The 7,016-nt window shown below is 42.4% G+C and overlaps 1 pseudogene; it reads left to right on the forward strand.

Annotated features, from left to right (window-relative positions):
* The first annotated feature begins 5,676 nt into the window (after positions 1 to 5,676).
* On the forward strand, positions 5,677 to 6,443 carry LOC118677744 (annotated as a pseudogene).
* Positions 6,444 to 7,016: the final 573 nt, after the last annotated feature.

Consider the following 7,016-nt stretch of genomic DNA (forward strand, 5'->3'; position numbering starts at 1 on the left):
AGAATCCTTGATGGGCTACATCCTACACACTGAGGATCAAGCCTGCAACCTGGGCATGTGCCCTGACTGAGAATTGATCTGCTGCCTGCTGGTTCATAGGTTGATGCTCAGCCACTGAGCTACATTAGCTGGGAAGACATTGTCCTCTTTCATTTGACTCTAGTCAAAGACATGCATTTCTGATATAATTTTATTGAGATTCACTCTCCTGACAAATAAAAGAATGTTATAAAGAAATGTATTTACAATGCTCCAAAAGACTATTATATGATCAAAGTATACAGGTTTCCCTGGTAAGTTTCACATGAATAGCTGTTGTGAAACAGAACCCATGCTTATAAATAGCTCACGCTTTCTGAAGGATTTTTATGTTATTTATTTTAATGAAGGGGTGAAGTGAAAGTTATGCTTTTTGGACCCATCTCCTACTTTTGGGACCAAGGCATTAATTTTTCCAACTGTTAGGGGTATTGCCTGCAGATAGCTCACTGCTGAGTCTCCAGAAATTATTCCAGATTTAAGAGAACTATTTCACTCAAGGTTAAACCCTCTTTTCAAGGCAACGCATATCCAAAACTTGGTCAAAATGAGGCTGCAAAAAACAGGCCCCTTGCCTCAAGGGTGGGGACAGGAGCTCAAAAGCATATTCTAACTTCAAGGCTGCTCATGGGATCTCCTCAGGTCTTTGTTGCAAATATTTCGCAGCTCAATTTCTCCCTATACCCAATTCTGCTTACCTCACTCCACTATTGGTGTTTATCCTTAATGAACCATTTCACACACATCTCCATCATTGAGTCTACTTCTGAGATAAGATATGGGTACAAAAATATAACTTAAAATGTAGTTGAATCTGCCAGTGATTGTAAAAAATTTTAGTAATATTCATTTTCAGTAGCACTTACTGATTTTGTCCTGAGAATTGAGGAGAATCCTTGTCTTATTACCATTATTAATTTATTAATTCTGCATGTAAATTTACATTATATTTCCATTATTCCTTTCCTCACCATTATTATTAATCAATCAATATCAATTATTGAGGTATGTTTTATTACTTATTCAAAGTATTATTCAATGCTCATATCCAATAAAATTTGATAAGGGTATTGCCCCTGATTTACTTTTATCCAGAAAGAATGATAGCACTTTAGATATGAGATGCATGTTTTATTTCTGTCATTACTTTTCAAATCCTTTCACAAAACATTGAACTGTCATCTTGCTTAGTGACCTTGGGTTTCAGCACTTGGCATTTGAAAATGAACTATAGATTTTATTTTCCTGGATTTCAAATAAGGAGGTCTGATGATTGAACAGTCATCTCATTTATGGGAAACCACAAAATCTAGGTGCAATCTGACAAAGTATCATAAGAAGGAAAGATTTAGAAATACTTTGTAAAAACATCAGATATGTGAAGAATCAATTACTCACCATAGATGGAAGAAACAAAGAGGCTAACTCAATTGGAATAATAGTTTTACAAATTCTTCAATATATTCACAGTGAAATCTAGCATACTGCCTACCACAAACAAAGATTCTTATAAGTTTTATTGGGAAACATTAAGACAGTCAATAATTTAATCATTTATTGAATGCACAAACATACATTATTATGTCTGGATCAATTATAAATAAAAAGTGTTTCAAATGGTTTCTGTTTTTTAGAAAGCTCCAATAGTGGTTTCTTCAATTTCTTGGCATTTAATAATATTCTTCTGATACAGTATTAATAAAGGAAGGAGATGATTCAAATTTGACAGAGGTACTTCAGACAGACATTTAGGCATGGTGAAACTTTATTTATACAGTCTACATATATAGTCAAATTTCATGAAAACATTGTATTTTCTCTTAAAAATACCGTTATTTGGAGAGCATTATGCTAAGTGAAAAAACCAGTCAGAGAAAGATAAATATCACATGATCTCACTCATTTATGGAATATAATGAACAACATACTGATTAACAAAAACAGATCCAGAGACAGAGAAGGATCGATCAGACAGTCAAACCTCAGAGGGAAGGTAGGGGAGGGTGGGGGGAAGGGGGAAAGGTCAACCAAAGGACTTATATGCAAGCATATAGGCCTAACCAATGGACACAGACAACAGGGGGGTGAGGGCATGATTGGGGGGATGGAGGGTAATTTGGGGATAAGGACACATATGTAATAACTTAATCAATAAAGAAATTTTAAAAAAGAAAAAGAAAACACAAAACACAGTTATTTTGTTCTTGGGGAAAATTAAGAATAATACTCAAGAATGCTATATTACAATGCTTTGATCTTACTGTGACAAGATTTTAATACTATGTAGGACACTCACCCACATAAAGTATATTTACCTAATGGTTTTAGGTATAATTTGTATTTTATAACTATCATTTTTGTATTAGTTTTGTATTATTCTTTCAAGAACTAAAAGCAACATATATCATTTCTCAAGGGAGTGATAACAGAATATTTTCAATCATTTCAGTAGCTATTAACCCGGCACAATATAATAAAATTTATTCATTTTGTACAGCATTTTCATTATGGTTTTTAGTAACATGGTGTAGGACTTAAAGTCCTAAGTAATATTCATTAAGAAAACAATACAACAAATTAGAGTAAGAATAAAACAAAAGCATGCCACTGAAAAGCTCTTCACAGGGAGCTGATACTCTCATAAGTGTTTTTATATTGATACTGGGGTGGATGCAGATAGATTTACAAATAGGCAAATACTCTCTTAAATGGTTTTCTTTTTCTTTCCCAAACCCTTATCCCTCATTTTGGTATTTTATTTCCTAAGCAAACTATTTCTCTTTTTTATCACCAGCTCCTATTACTTCAACTGGCTTTCTTCCCTTTCTAATAATGCTTGGGGGAAAATGATGATAAATAGGTATACAATCCATTATCTTGTACAAGTGCAGATTCTCTCAGCAAAGAAAGAAGGAAGAAGACCCTTTAAGACCCCACCACCCTCTGTAAACCTTCTATAAAGACAGAATGCCCTGAAGACCAACTGGTGGAATTTGTTAGTCAGAGTCCTTAGGGATATAATCCCTTTAGCAGAATGAACTCAGTCTTTCTAGGCTTGCTTATTATAAACAAACATGGAACCTATGAGTTTATGAAACATGGCCTTCTTGAAAATATCACATAAGTTTTGAACTGAGTATAAAATAAAGATGTTTTATGCTAAAATGGTTCCCTTCTGTGAAAATAGTATAACCCCATAATAACTTAGATTTCTTTCATGTTAATCCTCACTGAAGTGCATTCTGATGCGACAAGGAAGGATGAGATTGTACTTGTTGGTTGTCCCAGACCACTCCCTGTTTTTGCTGTGTGCCATGATCACTTGTGTTATTGAACTATTAGTAATGTTAGTACTGGGTAAGAGCTCTGCTTCTTATAAGTCTGATTTGCCAACCTGATCCTTTGTGTTATGTTAGCATTCTGAATAGTTTCCTTCCAGGACCCATGTCAAATCATCTTCAGAGTTGCCACCTGAAGATGACCACATGCTAACCTGGTAAGAAAATTGACCACATGCTAACCTGGTAAGAAAATGGTTATTAATGCATTATTATACCATGTTATTATCATTCGAAAAACAGAATTCAAAGACATGAGTCCAAAGAAAAAATATTAAAGGCTCTGGGAAAATGCAAATGTGTTAGAAAGCAGGTCTCTGGCTTCACTTAAAATCACATATGTCTTCTCTATATAGTTGTTTGAAGAAAATTGAACCACAATTCAAAGAAATATATCTTAATAGTTTTCCACCTTATTAAAAGAATTAATTATCAACAGGTTACAGAAACAGAGGAAGGAAAAATCTGCTTAGGAAAAGCTTTACCAAACTTAGTAAAATTTTTTATCTTCATTTTTAAGTAAACTATTGGATATGAACTTTTAAAAAGGGCTTAATAGAAATTGCATAAAAGAACACACATAAATAGGAGTCCTGTCTACTGGCTCATGGAGGTTTGAACAAATTTAAGAAAGGATGATAACACCTATTTTTAAACCAATTTTAGGGCTTTTTGTTCACTTGGAAATAGGTTGCATTGACAAAACAAAGGCAAATTAATATCCTATCTAATAATAGACAAACATGATAATTAACCGTACCTCCAACATGCTTCCCATTGGCTAATCAGGGCGATATGCAAATTAACTTCCAACCAAGATGGCAGCTGGCAGCCAGGCAGCTGAAGAGAACAAGAGGCTTGCTTGCTCCAGTGATGGAGGAAGCCAAGGTTCCCACCTGCTGCTGCTGGCCTCTGAGCTTCAGTCTAAAAAACAATGTTGCAATTATAGAAGCTAAACAAACCCCAGAAACCTGCTTTCGGTCAGCTGGGCCTCAGAGGTGGAGTTGTAACAGTGTTTCAATTATAGAAGCCAAACAAACCAGATACCTGCTTTCAGCAGCTGAAGTCTCAGAGCTGGAGCCAAGCCTCAGAGCTAAAGCCAGCTCTGAGTTCCAGTGACAGCCATAGAAGGTAAATAAATCCCAGAATAAAAAAAAAGAAAAAAAGGAGGGGTTGGGAGCTTCAGTTGCCCGCCATCCTGAAAACGGCCCTCAGTCCCTCACCCAGACTGGCCAGGCACCCCAGTGGGGACCCCTACCCTGAAGGGGGTGTGACCAGCTGCAAACAGCCATCATCCCCTCATCCAGGCTGGCCAGGCACCCCAGTGGGGACCCCCACCCTGAAGGGGGTGTGACCAGCTGCAAACAGCCATCATCCCCTCATCCAGGCTGTCCAGGCACCCCAGTGGGGACCCCCAACCTGATCCGGGACACCCTTCAGGGCAAACCAGCCAGCCCCCACCCATGCACCAGGCCTCTATCCTATATAGTAAAAGGGTAATATGCAAACTGACCGTAACAGCAGATGTCCACCTCTTCCCTGCCCCGCCTGGTTTCTCAGATCACCGATCACCAGTGATAGGAGAACACCCAAATGCGGGGCCAGAGGCCGGGCTGCGTTGCTGCCTGGGGAATGTGATCTGGTCCCTGGCGGGCGACACAGCCAGGCCCAAGAAGGAGACCCAGAAGGAGACCCAGGGGCTGGGGCTGCATGGCCTCTGGGGCATGCGATCCATGCGGCGGTGCAGCCCCAGCCCCAGAAGGAGACCCAGGGGCCTCCAAAGAGGAGAGTCTCTGTGGTCAGAGGGCGTGGTGTCGGGACAGGAATAAAGGCGGAAGTGACTCAGATTCCTGGCTGAGGCATTAGACCAGCCAGAAGGGCCTTTCAGCCGGGACTGGGGTGGGGGTGGGGCGTGGGGCGTGGGAGGTGAGCTGAAAATAGAGAACTACAACTCCCAGGCAGCTTAGCGGCTGGGGCCTGGGTGCCTGGCCTTGAAATCGGATGGGGCGTGTTGTTTTACAAGCCACTTTAACCTAGGCAGGGGTGGGCAAACTTTTTGACTCAAGGGCCACAATGGGTTATTAAACTGGACCAGAGGGCTGGAACAAAAGCATGGATGGAGTGTTTGTGTGAACTAATATAAATTCAAAGTAAACATCATTAAATAAAAGGGTACGGTCTTTTTTTTTTAGTTTTATTCATTTCAAATGGGCCGGATCCTGCCCGCAGGCCGTAGTTTGCCCACGGCTGACCTGGAGGCTTGCAAGGTTGGAAGTTCTGCGCCTGGAGCCAGGGAGAAATGGAGCTGGAGCAGAGAGATGGGTCCATGGCAGCCATGGGCTTTGAGGAGTTCTCAGCACCTCTCGGCTCAGAGCTGGTGCTGCCTCCACTGTTCAGTGGTCACATCCTGGAGAGCAAGCTTGAGACTGAAGTGGAATTCGTGTCTGGGGGTCTGGGCAGCTCCAGCCTCCAGGAGCGAGATGAAGAGGAGGAGGCAGCCTGAGGCCAGGCCAGTGGCAGTGGCACCAACAGGAACTCAATCGCAGGAAGTACCTGGCACTGGATCGGCGCTGCAGGGAGATCGAGCAGGTGAAGGAGCGGGTCCTGAACAGGCTCCATCAGATATAGAGGATAACACGGAGACTCTAGCAGGAGCGGAGGTTCCTCATGAAGGTGCTGGACTCCTATGGCGACAACTACCCGGCCAGCCAGTTCACCATCTTACTGGAGGACGAGGGCAGCCAGGGCACAGACGCCCCCACCCCAGGCAACGCTGAGAAGGAGCCTCCGGAGAAAGAGGAGGCTCCGCCCAGGAGGACACCAGCGCCCACAGAAGCCAGCAGCCCTGCCACTGGTGAGGGGCCCAGCGGGCGGAAGAGGTGTAGAGCGCCACAGGAAGGGCGCTGGACGGGAGTCTCGCTGACTCCGGAGCTGGCCCCCGTGCAGATAAAGGTGGAGGAAGACTTTGGCTTCAAAGCGGTCGAGGCTCTGAACTCAAGTTGGGTTTCTCAGGGGCCAGACAAGCTGCTGCCCTACCCCACCCTAGCCAGCTCCCCCTTTGACTGACCTGATGCTCTCCTTGGCCAAAAAAAAAAAAAAAAAAAAAGCTTATAGAGGCATGCTTATAGGATCAAATAGTATAAATATAGATGTAACAGGACAATAAAAAAAGAACCTGGCTATGATGATCACCTGAATGCTGCCTCTGTGTCATTCCTTCTTCGCCGACTCCGTCCACACCTTTGGGAACCCCTGGACCTGCTGGGGCAGGACCCCAACATTCCTCTTCTTATAAGGACTTCAGTGAGATGGGCTAAGGGTTCCACTGGAACTGCCTCAATTTAATGTAATCCCCTCTTTAAAGATCTTATCTCCATATACAGGTACATTCTGAGGTTCTGGGGATTAGGATTTTAACATACATTTTGTTGATTACTGAAATCAGCCCTTAACAACCAGCATGTTTCGGAAAGTAGATTCCTACAGGGTTATTTACCAAACATTCAGAAGTATTTTTAAAAGAGCTAAGCCCCTCACCCACCGTGCAGGCCCTTCCCGGCGAAGATCGAAGGTCTGGGCTCCAGGCGCCAGAGGAAAACTGGTGCCAGTAGTCAGGGGAAGGGGCCCCCAAGGGGCCCC

Source organism: Myotis myotis, unplaced genomic scaffold (assembly GCF_014108235.1).
Source record: "Myotis myotis isolate mMyoMyo1 unplaced genomic scaffold, mMyoMyo1.p scaffold_m19_p_2, whole genome shotgun sequence".
Lineage (NCBI taxonomy): Eukaryota > Metazoa > Chordata > Mammalia > Chiroptera > Vespertilionidae > Myotis > Myotis myotis.